General features: G+C 44.4%; 1 pseudogene; it reads left to right on the forward strand.

The window, feature by feature from the left end:
- The window catches only part of LOC115328793, a 187,944-nt pseudogene extending 169,680 nt beyond the window's left edge, over nucleotides 1–18,264 (forward strand).
- Nucleotides 18,265–19,930: the final 1,666 nt, after the last annotated feature.

Below are 19,930 nucleotides of genomic sequence, written 5' to 3' on the forward strand. Positions count from 1 at the left end.
TGTGATGACAAACTAAACTTCCCGATATCTGCAAACTATGAATTCCACGTAAGTGCACTGCAGGTGCCAGTGTGATTTAAGAAAGTGCACCTCCCAGAGATAAAGAGGTGTTTGAGCACCGTGTTAGTAAGAAATTGCGAGGAAGTGCACACAATATGCAGCAGGGAGTAAAACACGTGCATACCTTTATTCTTGAGAATTAATTAGTGGGTCACGTCCAGCCTTCATATGGAAGGCAATCATCATAACTTCCAGAGCAATCAAGTCCATATGAACAGCTACAGAACCTGGAAAAAAATGTGGAATGTGGTTAGGTTCTGAACAGAATGCGATGACAAACTAAACCTTCCGATATCAGCAAACTATGAGTTACAGTAAGTGCACTGCAGGTGCCAGTGTGATTTAAGAAAGTGCACCTCCCAGAGATAAACAAGTGCTTGAACACCATGTTAGTAAGAAATTTTGAGGAAGTGCACACAAGATGCAGCAGGCAGTAAAACACGTGGATACCTTTATTCTTGAAAATTAATTAGTGGGTCACATCCAGCCTTCATGTGGAAGGCAATCATCATAACTACCAGAGCAATCAAGTCCATATGAACAAATACAGAACCTGGAAAGAAAAAAAAATGTGTAATGTGATTAGGTTCTGAAAAGAATGCGATGAAAAACTAAACCTCCCGATATCTGCAAACTATGAGTTACACGTTAGTGCACTGCAGGTGCCAGTGTGATTTAAAAAAGCTGTAAACGCAAATGAAATTACTTTGGGCATGGACACAGAAATTAGGCAAGTTAGAGTATTTGTTACATGACAACACCTATTGGACATACAGGAAACATTGGAGAATATTTAAAACACCAATAATTACAAAACTTTTTTTTTAATGTTCGTCATTTTTATTTGGTGACCAGGATACCTTGACACAACTCCTAATGTGGTGACGGCAGCTCGTCCATAAACCACGTGACTCTGATTAAGACGTTGAACAATCTCTCTTTCGTTGTTCTCTACTCGTGTTCGCCACGCCACGCATGTCCGTTACTCAGGCTCTGTACCTGTTTCTTCCTCTTTCGTCTCCCTACACAAGTGAGATTTAATTTGAAGGAGCAAACTTTGCCAGATATTCCAACTGCCCAAAACTTGGGAGGGAAAAGTGGGATAAAGGAGCTTAGTTAAGGCGAAGGACGTTGGGCGCCTTCTGATTCATGCCTGGAAGTGCATACAAGAGATCTACGAGTGGCACCGCCTCGCCGCTTGGGACTGACTAGACACACTAAAGGGACAAGGCAGATGTCGTGACCGACGCCTGCAAACATGGCTGGCTCGCTGAATAGATGGACCCGAGGGTCCCGCAATTAATTAGGATTTTTGTGTGAAACTACTGCGTTTTTTGATAAACAAATTTGGCAGTTTTATAGTAACATGTAAAGGGCTTCAGTGACATACTTAGATTTAATTTTCTCTATTCCTGAAAACTCTAGAACCAGAATGCTAAAATAATTCCTACAGCTGTTGTTTGTTTTACACATACACATAAATTGTCTAGGTGTACGCAAAATAATGCTTAATCTATTTAGTAGGTCGTAATTATGGCCGCTACAAATTCTTGTCCCCCCCCCCTCAATAATGCATTCCACGAGAATGCCCTTGGGGGTAATGAACTTGAACTGAAGTAACTGCCATGAAACATTGTGTGGATTTTTATGGTGCTTCAACAACCAAAAGAGATCCATAAATGACCCTATTCCCCAATATAATTAGGATGAAAACCCATGGTGACTAAAATTGTAGTTTGGCTTGTTGATTCCGGTGTTCCGGTGCCGTCATGGAGGCGGGATGCTTACGGGTTCTCGCTCTTCAGTTTATGCAGGCCCTAGCCGTCTCTTGCGGCGCTGAGTTCACGCCCTTTTGGACTGACGAGTCATGGTACGACGAAAGACGCCCGGCGATCTCAACTTGTCAGCCAAGTCATTCCTCGATAGATTTGACGCTGCTACACCCGGTCTCGGCTTTCTTCAAACATCACGTCAAGCAACAGCGAGCGACATCATGTGACTACGAACTATTTAAGAGCCTGCTCTGCAGGCACCGGATGGGTTCCGGTGCCGTCATGGAGGCGGGATGCTTACGGGTTTTCGCTCTTCAAGTTGGTACACCTTACTTCCACGACACTGTCGTGCGTTACGCACAACCTTGTGACGCGGCACCGGGACCCTACTTTCTGTTCCTTTTGAAGTGTTCCTTTAAATGCGTTGTTGAAGGGCTCTCTTTGAAATGTCGGGTTGTTTTATCCCTGATCAAAAAACGCTTAATGCTGTCTGGCGACGTGGAAGAAAACCCCGGCCCGCTTACAGCGGAGCACCAACAGGATCTCCTTGATGCACTCCGTGTTTTACCGATGATTGATACAGCTGGGGCAGACAAAGGTACTTTCGGAATTGAAGGAGATCAAAGAAAATCAGCTGGTCGCAGAAGGGAAGCTTGCTGCACTTACAGCTCTTATTGGTGGGATTGAAAAAGAGCTACTGTCTGTAAAGGAAATGGACGGAGAGATACGTATTTTTAAGGAACAAAATGAAACCGTGACTGCGCAGCTTAGTTCACTGATGATGTAACAGGATGATCTAGAAAATATATCCCGAAGAAATAATCTGATTTTCTATGGGCTTCCAGATTCCGTCAACGAGACGTGGGGTGAGTCCGAACGAAGTGTTATATCGCTATGTAGCGATAGTCTCGAGATTCAAGTCGGTCCTTCGTCAATCGAACGCGCTCACAGAATTGGTCATTTTTATACAGCCAAAAATAGGCCGATCGTTGCTCAGTTCTATTCATTCAAAGATAAGCAGAACATTCTTTCTAACGCGCACAAACTGAAAGGCAGTTGCTTGTCTCTTAGCGAAGACTTTTCGTTACGTGTAAGATCGGAAAGGAAGAAACTTCTTGACTTTGCTAAGGAACATAATGAAAAATTTAAACTACGCTTTAATAGGCTTATCATGGGGACAAAGACGTTTACTTATGATACAACAATGGATCGTGTCGTCGAAAATATTCAATAGCACTCAAACACCCCGGTCAAATACCGCACAAGTAAGCCACAAGAACTTGATTTTATTGTTGTAAACTGTCACAGTATCAAGAATAAAACGGATGAGCTCGCCGACCTCAATACTGTTACTAATCCTGACATAGTTATAGGTACCGAGTCGTGGTTGGATGGCACTGTTTGCGACGCGGAAGTATTTCCCTCCAATTACAACGTCTATCGGAGGGATGGCGACGCTCATGGAGGTGGCGTTTTTGTACTTGTCAGCCGTCATATCAAAAGTATTGCGTTAAATTTCAATAACCCCTCCTGTGAAGCTGTCTGGTGCAGAATAGAACTGGCAAATGCAAAACAGCTAGCCGTTGGTTATTTTTACAGGTATCCTGGGGGCAGTGATACAAAGCCACTCAAGGCGTTATCCAATGCCTTGTCAGTGCTGACCTCTGATTACGTCGTCGTAGGTGGTGATTTTAATCTTCCCAAGATTGACTGGCAAGATAAACTTCTTGTTACACGGTGCAAATCTAACCTTCACACGACTACAGAATCCCTAATTATCAAAAACAGTCTTTATCAGTTCGTGAATGCTCCTACAAGATTTGGCGGGACAAGAGCATCTACTCTAGATCTTGTGTTTAGCAACCACTTTACGCTTGTACGTTTTGTTACAACAATTACGGGGATTAATGATCACGAGGTAGTGGTTGGTAGCATTCGCTGTGAACCACTTGATATTAAGAAACCGCCCTCGAGGAAAGTATTCTTTTATGATAGAGGAAATTTTGAAGGCCTCTCGAATAACCATCTTCTATCCTCCCAGAGTTTGAAGAATGCTCCTTACATATGAATATTAACAGTCTGTGGAATCTTTTCAAGAGCGAGCTTGCTGAATTGGTTGATCGTCATGTACTGTCCAAAATTGTCACTGGAAAACGTAGAGTTGATAAAACTTGGGTAAATAAAGAGCTGCGCTCACTTATCAATAAGAATCGTCGGCTGTATCAACGTTACCGCAAAACACAGCATGGTGACGTACTTGATCGGCTCGAGAGGACAGGCTCTTATTTAAAGATACAAATGAAAGAAGCAAAATCTTTTTTTTTATTTCCCTTAAAAAAAATTGGTGAGTAATCCAAAAGAAGTGTGGAAGTTTGTAAAATGTAATAGAAAAGACGAAGTTAGTATTCCCGCGATCTCTGACGGACAGGGCACTGTCTCTGACGATCACGAAAATGTGACATGTTTCAACGCGCATTTTCATTCAATCTTTTCACAACCATTAAACGGGGCTATGCCAGCCGCGGCGGAGTCTATCTCTGAGGTTATGCCCGACATTGTTATATCAGAAAACGGTGCTTTTTCTTTACTTTTGGATCTGAATCCGGGGGCTGCGCCCGGACCAGACGGTATTTCTAACCATGTTCTGAAGAATTGTGCCCGTGCATTGACCCCCTTTGTGGTTATACTGTTTAATAAGTCCTAAGAAGCCCGTGAACTCCCTTGTGAATGGAAGACAGCCAAATTTGTTCCAATACACAAATCCGGTGCTAAAGACAGTGTCATAAACTATAGGCCTATTTCACGCACCAGTGTATGCTGTAAAACCTTGGAACATATTATTTATTCTAACATTATGAAGCATCCTGAAGTTAACAAATTTTTCACACCTCACCAACATGGCTTTAGGTCTAGCCTTTCTTGTGTCACCCAGTTGAGTGAGTTCATCCACGATATTTTGGGTTCTTACGACAAAGGTTTACAGGTTGATTCTGTATTTTTGGATTTTTAGAAAGCTTTTGATACCGTTTCCCATGTTCTTCTTTTACGTAAGTTGTCATTTCTGGGGTTACCTACGTATGTTCTTGAGTGGCTAGAGAATTACTTATTAGACAGAAAACAGTGTGTCATTATTAACGGTGTAATGTCATCTTACGTCAACGTAGCCTCAGGGGTCCCACAAGGATCGGTCTTGGGGCCATTGCTCTTTCTCGTCTATATTAACGACATCACAAACAGAATAACGCCTAGTATAAAGGTTCATGCAGACGACTGTGTCATTTATCGTAGTGTCCAAGATGCATCAGATGTTGCGGCCCTCCAGTATGACTTGGATTTTGTCTTAGCGTGGTGTGACAAGTGGAAAATCAGTTTGAACAAAAAAAGTGTTGCTTTGTTAGTTTTACAAGAAAGCGTAAGCCTTATTTATCGAACTATCATCTAGGTCATCACTTTCCTGATCGCGTTAGCGATCTCAAGTACTTAGGTATATACTTTTCATCTGATCTGACCTGGAATAAGCACATAGACTACGTGACTAATAAATCAAGCGGTGTTCTAAACTTTATTAAACGCAATTTCAAAACTGCGCCAGTGTCCCTCAAGGAGGCGCTGTATATAACAAATGTGCGACCGATTTTGGAATACGCATGCGCAATATAGGACCCTCATTTTCAAAATTTAATTTATAATGTGGAACGGATCCAGAACCGGGCAGCTCGTTTTGTAAACAGAAACTATGATTTTCGTTCGAGCATCACTAACTTGAAAGGTTACTTAATTTGAGTCTCCTTTGCCAACGAAGAAAATTTGTACGGTTAAAGCTATTTTACGCTATTTATAATGACCGAACCGGAATCCATAAAAGTATGTATATGCAGGCTCCAAATTACGTATCAAGAAAAACGGATCACCAGATGAAAGTTCGAGAAATTAACTTCCGAACGGATGTTTTCGCCCACTCTTTTTTCCCCCATACTATTACCGAGTGCAACCGTCTAGACAGCTCAATTGTCAATTCTCCTGAAAACATGTTGTCCTCAGTTTTACAAAACTTTTGTTTCCAAAAGGTATCTGGAACTTCTATGTTATTTTAGGCTTTCTTGTTATATCACTTGTTTGTCATGTATTTTCTTTCATGTAACCCCCCTACAATAATGCCCCCTGGGCGATGTAGGTATGTGCATAAATAAAAATAAATAAATACGTCACATAGGAAACATAAAAAACAGGTACAAACAGAAGTGACTCGGCAAACAAAAGGATCACCCTCAGTGGAGGTTTCCTACCAGGAATTAAAAATAATACAGAAAACATAGAAGACAACTTAGATCCTATGGCACCACCTACCCCACATAAAATGAGTTTGTGTATTGACCAGAGAAGGGGAGCGGGAAAAAATGTTGGACGAGGAGACACCTCCAGGTGCATTGTGTGGTTGGAATAATATATGACTCGCTTTTGCATAGCCTATGCAGGTCAAGCAAAGCCCTATATCAAAGACAGCCCTCGGTGTCGTGTGAACATTTTTAAGTACAGTTACCAGATGCGGTTGCATGACAGAGTTCAACAAGATCAGATAACTGCAGGCTATCAGGATAGAATCACTAGGATATGTGGAAGCTGGTAAAATTTCGGCTCGTGACAACAACTGCTTCCTCGTCCGGTCCATCTCTTTGTTAAAAAAGGATCTCGATTACCTTCAACCAATAAACGAAAGCAAGCATCCTCAGCATTCATATAAGGTAGGTGGCACAGGGTGATTACTTGTTTTGTAGTATGTATCATAGAAATAAACCAGAGATGCAAATGGTGAACTGTGAACTTTTAAATAATGTGTCACTTCCATCATTTTTTTCTGGTTCTTTGAAAATCAAATTATTTACAATCTTTCTTATCTGAGCCACTCATATACAATTGAAAATGGAGGGAACCAGATTTGTGAACACACGAAGAAAAACTATTTTCCTCGTGCCGAACCACACTCCAAGTACAAATCTTGGCCAATAGAGTAGCCTACACTTGAAATAAAGTAGAGCTGTATCCTGCACGCCAAAAGATGCACAAAGGCGATGCCCAGTGTGATGCAGATGGGCGCTGTGGGAAGCTCTTCGAGTTCAACATTGGAGATGCGTGTTGCATTCTAAAAGTAAACATTGATGCAGTTGAACTTCAAACCGTATCATTATCTGAGAATGTTTCAAAGGCAAGAAAGCACAAGTGGCTAATGTTTCCATGCATTAACAGACAAAATGTAATCATCAGTGGTGAAACTTCCAAAAGAACTGCTTGTAGCAGTTATTGTAGCAAAAACATAGATTTTTTAGCACACATTTCTTTTCATTTATTTCACACTGTAAACTTAAGTACATGACATCCTGAAACCAAGAGCACATGCAACAAAAACGGCACAACCAAGTACTGGGGCAGGATACCACTAGCACACAATAGTTGCTTGAACGACGGCAAGCTGAAGTATTCAAATAGCGAACCTGCAGCAAAAAGATGTCCAAGCGCTCCATCATGGCTGTGGTAGCGTGCCTCGAATGACGGGCGCAGGATCCCGGCTTTTGTAGAGGCATCGTAGCTGAAGACCAGTGTTAGCAGGCTCCTAATGCTCCCAACTTGAAATCCATCAAGATGGGTCCCAGGAGCCACTGTTTTCCCGTGGTTGGCTCGAGAACGATCAATTTCGTGGCGTCCCCTGGTTCGTTCACCATGTGGGCCCCGTCATTGCTGGCGATGCTCAGAAGTAGTATAATTTGCAGCAAAAAGATGCGTGAGTGCTTTATCACGGCTTTGGTAGCGTGTCCTCCACATTTGAGCATTTGGAGCAGGCGATTCCGGTTTATCACATAGTAAAAAGCGATGCAAGTACTATAGAAATTCTTGCAGTTCCTCACAGTGCCATAAAGACTATTATAAGTGCAATTATGACACAGAATTATTCGCAGCAAAAAGATTGCTGTTGGAGGTGTTGTAATAAAAGGGGATAGAAAGCAAAGACACAGAACTTTGGCAATGACCTCATTGCCTTTATATCTTGATATAATTACTCAATCAGACCCATCTTCGACAACTGCAAAGCAACAAAACTATTTAAACATAGCGAATAAACCACACATGTCACAATAAGCATTTTTCCCTAAAATGAAAATAATGGGAGGAAGATTCATACGAGTGTTCCTCAAGTAATCGGTGCTACCGGAACAATGATTGACACCGCTTTTCCTCCCACGCAAGGCATCAATAATCGTTCCAGCCAATGAGAAGCTACTACAAAAGGGAAACTAAGGGTCGGACACTCTTCTATGAAAGTGGCCACTTTTTGCTCGAGCACATGTTTTAATAGTCGCTCTTACGTAGTCAAATAGAAGCGAGTAACTCGGGGTTCCTCAATTTCATGAAAGAACAAAATTGTTTTCGTCTATGGAATCTCACCGTGGGACGGAAGCGGCTTGTGTACCTCAGTCCTATTTATTATCGAGCGGTAATACATCATATCTGCTTAAAGTATTTAATGGATCATAGCGGCCAAAGCGGGTGGCATGTCGTCATCTGCTTCCCGCCAGCATCTAATTAAGAGCCTCAAGTAAGAGTGTGTTCAACTGCTAGATCACGGCATGTGTTTGTGGGCGCCATTAAATTGCAAAATTTTGCTGTTGGTTACGGGTCTACAGGTAGTTTTTCAACGTAAATCCGGTTATAAACAGATGCTTAAAGATTTTACGCGAAGCATAAAATGACACCTTTCTATAGACACCATTTTTGCTCCAATAGGTCAAGCATTTTTACACGCAGACTACTGTGTAATCCGCCAACTTCAACGCCGCCATGAAATTGCAAACACACTCAATGGTTTGTTGAACACACTCTTACGGCCCGTTCACACTCTTGCGACCGAGTACGACTGAGAGAGACGAGATCTCTTAAAACTTCTTAAATGTTTTTAGAATGACGGAACACACTGGCATTGCGGCGCCATCTATGCGGTGACCCTGGAACTGCATTTCACAAGAGCGAAGGTTTTGCGGGATTTCCGAGGTCAAATGTGCGTAATACCTATAGAAAGGCTCGTTTATAACGTTGACAAAAGTTTTTCGAGCCAAGAAAGAAAGGATAATGCGCGAGAAATAAAAAAATATGCCGGACCGCCGAGTTTACACTGCTTCCCAATAGATGGCGCCAGTGTGTTCTCCGGTTTAAGAAGTTTTAAGGAACCCAGGTTTAAGAGGTCGCAAGAGTGTGAACGGGCCTTTACTTGAGGCTCTCTAGCATGTAATGACGTCGGTGGTGCCATCCCGCGGTGTGTTATGCACACACGGCCGTTGTTCGCGCGGTAGGCCTACCTGACTGATCTCTAATACAGGGGCCTGGAAGGTGCTTAGCCTAGCTCGGAGTCGGGAGCGAATGAAGCCATCGGAAGTTCGATGCTTGTCACAGAAGTCGAGTGTTTGCTGGGTTTTATAGTGCATTTAGTTAATGTTTTGGTTCATGCTTTCTTGCATTTTTACGTGGGTTTTAATAATCCCTTTTAGTAATCAATCTTGCGAATGAGGCATTTGAACTTGGGGAGTGTACACTTAATCAACTAGAATCTCGAAATTCTCAGACATGAAATGGCTTCCAAGAAGACTTCTCGGGCCAGCATGAACTGTCATTGTGCGAAAAGCAGGCTCTCTTGATATAACAAAAGCAAATCAAGCGCCTTGGACACTGTTTGGACCACCGCTCGTAAGAGTGGGAAAGCCTGTCAAGGGCTCACTTCCGGGACAAGCCGCTTACTTCCGTTGGCTTCGTACCTGTTCGCTCAATGCGCCATCCAGCCCTCTAGTGGAGATTAGTGGCCTACCTCAAAACAAACTGCCTTAGACAAGAAATTTTTTTACACAAACTCACTGATCTCTATGACAATTGTTCGATCGCGCATCCCTACTCTGCGAGTGCGGCCACCAGACGGGAATCTTGCACGTCGAAAAATCGCGTTTTTGGAGCATTGCGGAGGCTGGCCGGCAGCGTGCTGAAGACAAGTTTTCTACTCATTCGCCGTCATTCGCCAAAAACGTTTTCTTTTTAAATCCCTGTGTAAGCCGGATACTTGCTGATGAGAACATGTGTGAATTTTTACGGAAGCGCAGTGCCGCAAGAAAAAGGCACAACTCGTCGAAAGCAACTTTCGACGGTCTTGCGGCATGATCAAAGCTCCCTTGACATGCCGAAGCGCCTAGTCTCTGTGCCTTTGCACGCTTGGATACTGATCAAGAATTGGTGCCGCGGAAAAGTTTTGAAGGTGTGTCGTGCATAGATGTGCTTGCATTTCATATCGGCTAAAGAGTTCTGCAGCATCCAGATGTTCAGGCGAGTTCCTATCAATAAGAGGGGGAAAGCAATCTGTACAGTTGCTCTTATCCACTATTAACCATGGCTGTGTTCAAAATCTATTCTAATAGGTCACATAGCAGCACAAATAGAGCAACGCTGTAGACAAAGGAGGGTTTTCGAAGGCAAAGGTAAAAGACGGCAAAAATTAAAATCTTTGAAACGTGGTCCATATGGTCGTGTGCAGTCTGTTGACCAATCACAATTAGGCGAGCCGTGCTCAAACGTCAAGTGAAATTAAGTAGGTGGAAAATGAGACACCGCTGATCACTGATGAGGAGCTGTTGTGCGCTGTATTCTCTGAACCGTCCAACAACGAAAAAAAGAAGTACACTCTCCGGCGATATGAAAGACTCACTCGGAGCGGGTGGCAGAGGCGGTGGCTGAGGGGGCGCTGCTCGCGCTTTTGGCAATTCCAAGTCCCTCGGAGGGGAGGTCTCACTCGGTGCTCAGCCGCGCCAGCTGGCGAGCCACGTCGAAAAAAATTGATAAAAGCGCCCGTGATAACGAGACTTCATTCGAGCCTGCTTTGCAATACTCCCAGGCATGCCGCGTAAGAAGCGCTCTCACGCCAAACCGAAATCAATATCTGTTAAGCACGTCTCGGTGCGGCTGGCGCAGCTGAGCACCGAGTTAGGCCTCCCCTCCGAGCGACATGGGATTGCCGAAAGCGCGCGCAGCGCCCCCCCTCAGCCACCGCCTCTGCCACGCGCTCCCAGTGGGTCTTTCATATTGCCGGAGAGTGTACCTTACCCTCCCCCCCCCCCCCCCTGTTCCGTCGCCACTTAGTTACAAATACAGTCGTCAGAGTAAAACAAATCACTGCTCCAGAGGCACATACGGCTACAGGCACATTGCACTCGCAAAACACATCCGCACGGTGTCGATTCTAGACCGGCATCCAAGCGTGCGAAGGCATAGAGACGCAGCGCTTCCGCGTGCCAAGGGAGCTTTGAACACGCCGCGAGACCGGCGAAACTTGCTTTCGACGATTTGTGGCTTTTTTCTGCGGCACTGCGCTTCCGTAAAAATTGTCACGTGCTCTCAACGGCAAGTCTCACGTCTTACATAAGGTTTTAAACAACTTCCTCGGTGAAGGACGACGAACGAGTAGAAACCGTGTCTTCCGCATGCTGCCGCCAGCCTCACCAACGCTCCAAAAGCGCGCTTTCTCAACATGCAAAAGTGCTGTCCGGTGGCCGCACTCGGGCTGCAGCGATCAAGCGGGGGTACGCGATCCAGCAATTGTCCTAAGCATCAGTGTATAAACTAGAGAAAACACGACATGCTCTTAAATTCAGGACGCGACAGCGCTCATTATGATTATTCAAGGAGCGCGGTTCAGTGTTTCATGTTAAAATCTGATTTCTCCGGTTCTTACCGCGCCCGAAAGCGACAGGGTGACGGCGCCCGAAAGCAAAAAAGGTACGAACAGAAAGAGTTCGGGAGAGCCCACTCAGCCCAGAGCAAACCAAACACCCATGGCGCTGAGCCCTGCGCCTGCACACGTCCATCGAGTCGAGACAGATGCGTGGATAGGTTTCCCTCGCGCAACTGAGTCGGGAAGCTAAAACAAATAATATTGCGCGTTTTCTGACTCAGCCCGCGCTATTGCGTTAAGTTACGCGTCTTTGATTCCTTCTGCACTTCGGTCATCTCGCAAGGCGCATGCGAAAATTAGCTAGCTTACCTTCTTAGTCCGGTTGAATGGTGACAGATGATCGCCGCGACAACGAAGAGAGCTGCCGCTCTCCCCGCCTGTGGTGGTTCACACGCGAGCGGGCGGACTCAGCGGCGCACAGCAAGTAAACATCACGTGACGGACAGTCGCCCCTCCAGCTCCTCTTGCTGGGATGTCTTCAACCGCGAGCTGAGTGCGCCGGCTTTCGGGTGGGTCTCCCTCCGCCGTTCAAAGAGATTTTCGCGTTCGCACGAATGGCACGTAACATGAGACTTCTGTCGACGAGAAAACTATTCCTAGAGAAAACGTGGCGTGTGTTATGTGTTTTTACTTTAAAAAGAAGGGAACACAGACCTGAACTAAGAAATATGTGAAGCCGTACATTTACGGACTCGTGCCGTCATGTCGCCTCTACGGCATTTTGCACGTGCGCGCCTCTCACGGCGCTTTTCAGTTGTGAAAAAGGCTGTTAACTTACGGGTTTTTTACAGTGTAGATTCAAGTGTATTTTCTTAGATTGCTGTAACTTCAAATGTTTTTTTATGGACCTTTTGTCTAATTAGCGAAGCGTAAAAAAATAAAAATTCCGGGAACGTAAGCGCACGCGCTGCATCTCTGGCGTCTGTACCAATAACTGTTCGAAGGCAAAAATATAAAAAAGTCCTTTTTGCACGTGCATTTCACAGCGATTTATTTTGACTTTTTCCTTAGAATATTGAAGTACATAAGTTCTAGCGCGTAGCGTGCGTGCACCCACCTTCGCGGCGTTCTCGTTGGTAGTTGGATAATTTAGCGAATGGTCTATGCCGGATAGTCCACTTTGATTTTTCTGGAAGGGCAATGAACTTTGGTGCGTCTTCTACACTGTTAGCAAAAATAACACGCCCAGACGTGTAAACCGTTGTCCCATAGCGGACACGTCGAAACGTGTTCATTCTACACGGAGCCATCTGTGTTTTTCGTCTACACATGAGGTGCTGTGTAAAGTTAACACGCTACACCGTGTTTGCCTTCCGAGAAGCACGGTTCAACGTGTTCCTTATGAAACATGGCGGCCAGCAGCCGAGAACAGGCGAGGGACGAGCCCAGCCAGCCGCGCCTTTCAGCCGAACTGAAAGCATACAGGACGCGTTCGTTCTCGTTCGATGTCTTTTATGCACAGTAAACAGTCTCCGAGCGACGGACGTAGCTACGTGCAAAGGTACCTACGTGCATCGTCGGCGGTCGGTGGCGTCGGCAGCTACGACAAAACCGCTAGAGAAAAACAAAAACAAAAAAAAAAACAATATTGAACTTAAATGGATAAATAGCTATAGCAAACTCTTGTAATCGGGCGGTAACTTGCGCCACCTAGTGCGATTTCTAGCAACCAATGAAAAAAAAAGCAGGAGTCGGTTAATACGCTAGGAACTATCACGAGTAGACTGCTACTCTCATACATCACAGACAACACGAGCACCACGTAGGACACAGCAGCGACACATACACAAACACAACACCGACCCTACGCCCGACACTTCCTACTAACAACGGACTCTCCCCGCGGCGTATATATGCTTGACATGTACGGGTGAGCTCTTTGGTCGCTGATCGTTACCGATTTATAGAAGAAAACACAAAACACGGCACAATGGACAGCCGTATGTAAGAACTGTTTGCATTTAAAAAGTATGGAGACAAAATCTGTAAAATTAGTCCTTTGCAAAAAAACAACGATGTACTAACAATAAATCTTAAACCAGCCATGAAAAAGTTTAAAGTTTTGTTATTTTCATGCTCGACCAGTGTTATGAGCAGTCCGACTCGCTTGAATCAGATAGAAAAACAAATGATTGGGATTTTATCAGTACGTATTCAATAATCAATGGAAATTATACTTGCGCAAAGCATTTTTTATATATATTATTGTGAAGGACATCCGCCCAACACTTCACTTCCGCTAGTTGTAGTACGCGTACGGGAGCAGACGCCTTCACTTTTGGGGCGTTTTGATGCAGATTGTTGTCGTATGTCGTGTTGGTGTCGAGCGAAGCGGTGAGGCTTGGGAGTTTGTGACCGGTGTTATTCGTGATCATTAATGTGGCGCTGATGCGTTTTTTTTTTTTGTTTTTTTTTTTTTAAATATTTCTATATAGCCACATTGAAAATTCACGAGCCCGTGGCACTGAATTATGCTAAAATCGCGAGCTCCTTCTCTGTTGACGTCGTTTTTCTGGTAGCACTCGTGGATACTGCAAGCGTTTAAACAGTGCACAGTCTCGCCTACATCCGCGGTGACGTAATCGACCTGTTGAAACTTATTGCTTGCGTCATTTTGGAGTACGCAAGGCAATTATCTCGCTGCTCTGGTTTCGGTTATACAAGCAAGGCAAAACGCTCGTAGTTCCCGCCCTCAGTACACGTTGGACATCTTCCACACTTTGACACTGGATAACTGGATGAACGAGGATTTACATTTACTTCAGAGGTCACACTCGCCGCTTCCTCACCGTCGAGCAGCAGGATCAGCTGGCGACAAGCCGCGACTGAAAGGCTCGAGCATCAACAGCCCAAGTGCACTCGGTGCCGATGCGGGCGATGCGGGTTTCTGTCAACCGCTAGCCCAGCACAGACCGTGACCGTTCCAGCTCTTCGTCATGACGCGGTGTTGCAGAAAGCAGCGTATAATACCACTACACGGACCACCTAAGCGAACGCACTGTTATCGTAAATCTTGGCTTCTGATTGCGCCTAAATTTGTAAATAATCTTATTCTTTTTTCTGGAGACGCAAACGAAGGGCATAACAAAATCGTTTGCATATTCCGCATACCTCGCAAAAGCATCAGTCACCTTGCGAGAAGCGCAAAACGCGGTGTCCGCACCGTCCTGACTTCCCAGTCTTTTACCTGCTTTAGAGCAGTTTGTACCTGTTAGTAGGTATGTCTACTGAAACTGCAACTTGAAACTTGGGGCAGTGCCAGAGGGGAAAGAGACAAATTCGGGCCTCTTCCCAATGTAAAGAAAAACCACTATGTTCTCTGCGTAAAAAAATGGTCTCAGTTCATGCATCTGTGGGCAGGTAGAAAATCTTGCCCTAGTTTATTCACACCGCATGATGAGCGCAACAAACTCACACGAGTCACACGAGATTTACAGGAAAACATCGGTGGTGACTTAAGTTTCCCTGAAATTCTGTATAACCGGTCGTTTGCGGGACCGAATCATCTACTCGAGCGGTGTGCGTCGCTGTGCGAACACGTCGCTGTGCAAATGCAGTCTAACGACACGAAGCATAGAAACGGCAGATTTAGGGAAACTATCCGAAGTCCCTTGTTCAATTAAAACGACGTAATTTTGTTGAAAACGTCCGCAGCATTTTACTCACGGTATGCGTCGGGAATCTTCGACATTTTGAAACGGAACGAAGGAAGATTTACTTTTAAGAACGCTCGCTGCGTCCTCTCCGACCAGCTGGACCGGATCAGCTGACGACGACGGAGCTAAACCCGCCAAACGCAACCCCACAACAACCAATATGAGCTCCGCGTTAGTGCGGGTTTCTACCTACAAGCACCGCACCACACACCACGAACGTTTCGGCCCTTTCTCGCATCGCCGTGTTGCCCCAAACAGAACGAGATCGCCGAAGAACGCTGCACTGTCGTGAACCTTGGCTTGTGGTTGCGCACTCGTGGACCCTGTGACTCCCCTCGCTTTCAAAGCACACACGACGAATGGTACTTTCCGTCTTCCGGGAACATCACAGGGGCACTTTTCCGGTCACGTCTTCACTATCTGCTCGCAAACTGCGAAGCTCTATGCGAAGCTTCTTGCGTCCCGTCAAACCAAAACAATAGCGGCTGCCAGAAATTTCTCCGGTCAAACAAAAAGAACGAAAGCCAATTGGCTCTTGCTTCCACCGTACATCGAATTTGCGCTTGCGCCATGGCCAGATCGGCCAGATCGCTTGCAGTTGAAGCAGTTGAAGCGTTGAAGGTTGAAGCAAAAACGAAACCAACTGCAATGTCACGTGTTCACATCGAAGACACGCTTTTTATATCCATTTTAACTGTTTTGAACGAATAATTGGACCCATGACTTTATTTGTGGTGTGTAAGAAACTATTATCAAGAGCCCTAAACTAAATGCAAACATGGGCGACATGAGGGAAGCCGCATTGCCATCGACCAGAAAATGGCGGCGAGCCACGGTAAGCGCGGGTTTCGCCAACGTCCCGCGACATGGCGTAATTGCTGTTGGTGCTTATCTGTTTCCGAGACATGTTTCTTTCCGCGGCATTTGTCTCGACGGTCCTTTCTAAGTGTGTCCCCAAGCATTCCGGTGCTTCGATAGCCGGCAATGCCGCGGTCGTCGCCGGAGGCGATGCGTGTTATCGAGGTCGGCTACACGGTTATGCATGTATGACCGAACCAAAACACGTTTTATACAACCTCGCATGATATCTGAACGTATTATCCGTTACTCATCGTGTAAATTTATGGTGATTTGTGTAAATAGCGTGTTTTTCACCCCATATATTCACCAAATACACGGCACTTGCTAACAGTGTAGTAGCGACGTCTGGCTCGGGCTTCAGGCTATTCGCGGTCTACTTGCACGGTTAGGTCTTCGAATTCTTTCAAGTCGCACTTGTTCTGCCGTGCTCGGGGGAAAAAAAACTGTGTTCAAGGCTTCTCGAGTGTGTAAAACGAAAATAGCATGTGGTAATGGACCCAGCGATTCTACCACCACACACGACGACAGCCGACCATGGACTGTAACTTTCCAGAATACCAAAGATTGATTAGATAGGTGACAAACGACTAGACCAGGGCATCTGCGTCAATAATACAACACTGACTGAGGAACTTTTATCGTGACCAGTAGGGAAAAGAAATTGCTTTACTGTGTAACTGTGCGAATAAACCGTCTCCTTCGGTGTTTCGACGACTGTCGTGAACGAAGCGGGCTCAAACGAATGTTCGATCATTTTCATGGCGTTGAACTACAAAGACTGTATTCTGTGAGACTGCAAGTCTATGCCAGTATAAATTACAAGGTTAGACACCATAATCTAGGACGGCACGAGAACAATCGGGTTCAAGGCGGATCTTCGGTACGTCGCACAAGCAAAGTGAGCCTCCGGTCATTTTGGCAAAGCGGCACGACTGCACACTGCAAGGCACCACTTACGGAATTTCAGTAGCTAAACAGGGTATCCAAATATATAGCACACGGCTCACTGCAACTCAGGGAGATCCAGATGGTCACCGAGATAGAAAATACGCTGGGTAAAACTGCATTCTTGAGATACCCGCATCGATCCGAGGTCCGAGCACCGCAAGCCTAATCTGTCTTTCGCGGCATTATAAGAGACTGTCGGTATTGAAATGTGTTATTAAAATTCCTCCGTATTTACACATGATAGCTACATAAAATACCAAGCAAAAATCCGAGGTCAGATTTGACCGGCTTCACATTGCGGCTACCGCATCTCAGATGTACTTGTTCAGACAAACGATACCGAGCAATACATACGACAATCTCCGGCTCTGCTACTGACAGCCACTCCCTGAGTGATGCCATCTTGCCTGTGACGTCATGTATTTCATTAAGCAACTCGACGTGTAGCGACATTTGTTCACGAACACGGCGGCCTAAGGATCGGGTACCTAGTGTGTATGGACCGGAGCCTCGGTTTATCACTCTGAACTCCTCTACCTCGTTGGCCTTTAGAGCTGATGCGTACATTCAACAGCAGCACTCTATACAAATTTACAAACAAATTTATTCCTTAGTTTCACATGTGGTTTCAATATTATTCATTGTGTTGAAAATGTCAAAACTCTGGGTGTATTTTTTTCCTTTAACATGTCCTGGTCTGAACATGTTAAATATGTTCGTACGAAACTTTCAAAACTAGTTGGAGTAATAAAGAAATATAGAAACATTTTACCTACCAATTTTTCCCGGTCTTAGGATACGCGCATCTGATATGGGGATCCACTGGTTTAACCAACTTAAAATTGCTCCACGTGCTGCAGAAAAAGCTCTTCGTACAATAGCCAATGTTCCTACGAACTCACCATCATTGCCTCTCTTTGATAAATTTTCCATAACCGACGTATCAAAACATTACAGTCAACGCTTAATATTAACGTACCAATCGGCCCTAAAATGTAAATCCGAAACATTTCTGAACCTCGCTGACCTTTATTTGCAAATTTCAATTTATCAAACCCGTCAAATACATCCATGGCAAATACCAAGATCACGTACGAACCTTGGACATCAAAGAATTAAACACGCACTTCCTCACATACTAAATCATATCGCATGGCTAGAAATTGATATCACTTCACCTAATGAAAATAGCATCGTTAACATTGTATAAAAAAATGCACATTCTATGATTTATTAAAATTGTATAAAATGCACATTGTATTGTTTCTTTTAGATTTATTTGTTTATTAGATGATTTATTGTGGCGTTGTCTGCCATGTAGGGGAGCCAGGGGCTCGTCAAGCTGCATATAAGCAGCTTTTTCTCTTGGTATCCCCCATCATGTGATGGAAATTAAAAGTTGATTTGTTGTTGTAAAGAGTTAAGCTAGCGCTCTCTGATAATGTGTGCAGGCGACGCTCATAGAAATGGCTGGGACGAATATTTTCCAGCTGTATAATTTACTGGCCACCATACCATATTTAATTGACCCAATTGCTTTGACGTTATGATTAAAGACAAATATATGTTTCTGAGTTGAAAACTTGCAGAGGGAATAAGGTATAATGCTCTCCTCTTTGTAGCGTTCGGTATCCCATGGGAACCAATACCTAACCCACTATTCTTCCTGACCTGTAACGTCACTCTGTACTAACATCTGCATAAAATCGGACACTTCTCATATAGGTTTGTAATTAATCGTTTCATAAGTTTTATTCCGTCAACTCTATAGACAAGAAAGGCATTGACACACGCTTTGTCATGAATACATCTTAGTATATAGCTAAAACCAGCTATGAATCTTCGATATACAGCATTGCAAAACCGAAAATTGCTTTCGAGATATAGAAAATTTTAAATCCAGAATTGTTGCATTGAGTTCTAGATTTCGGCTCTCCTGAGCTGGTTTCAACTCAATTGTATCTCACGTATCGGCGTGATCCACATGATCCTTCAGATTCGCGGATATGTTCTTGAACTATGCCTGTCGTTTTCGCCGTAAAGTAATGCTGAATAGAGATTTGGAGCTAAGGAAACAATGCTGGAGAGATAGGCAGGTCCCTGCAAAACCGGAAAACATCACTCATGCTGCGATATTTTTTAACGAATGGCCGTATTTTGGAAAAGTGCTTGTTTCAATATACCGACGTGGCGGACGAGAAATGTCACGTCACGATTCTCATTCAGCCTATTCTTCGTTTCGTCCCGTCGAGCTAATGAACCAAAGCGATGAGGACAGATGCGGTCTCTTCCCATCATTCTCAACTCTTCCAAGAGTATCGTGACGTCAGATTCCTTGCTTGATTTTTTTCCAAATACACGCATCTGTTCGAGCTTACAATGTATGCGCGATGTTTTGGAAATCGTATCGTCCAGTTCAACGGTTCTGCGGCCTTATTTAGCAAAATCGTAATCTCAGTTGAGAATCTCTTTAAATATCGAAGATTATATGCCCGAGAAACTTTGACCCCACATTTGTTTGGGAAAGTGTACGCAGATCAATTATGGTTGTTCGAAACACCTAGACTTAAACATTTTTCGCTGCAGGAGAACCGCGCCCAGCCAGTTTCTGTGCTTTTCCTAAAAACTGTGAAACGGGGTTGTCGAAATGTCACGCAATTCGCTGAGAGATCTGCCACATGTTTGCCCCATAATGTTTACAACGTTGCATCATTTCGCCTTATGTGACCTTTTATGAAAGGGCGATGATTGTTTACTGAATAATCGGTTCTCCAATTGATATATTTTTTTCTTAATCGTGACCTTTATATATTGGTTGTCGCCGCCCTCAAAACATTCGCTTGCGTATGTATGTGTTTACGTTGCTTTTCTAACGT

The sequence above is a fragment of the Ixodes scapularis genome, unplaced genomic scaffold (genome assembly GCF_016920785.2).
Source record: "Ixodes scapularis isolate PalLabHiFi unplaced genomic scaffold, ASM1692078v2 PGA_scaffold4__175_contigs__length_147842914, whole genome shotgun sequence".
Lineage (NCBI taxonomy): Eukaryota > Metazoa > Arthropoda > Arachnida > Ixodida > Ixodidae > Ixodes > Ixodes scapularis.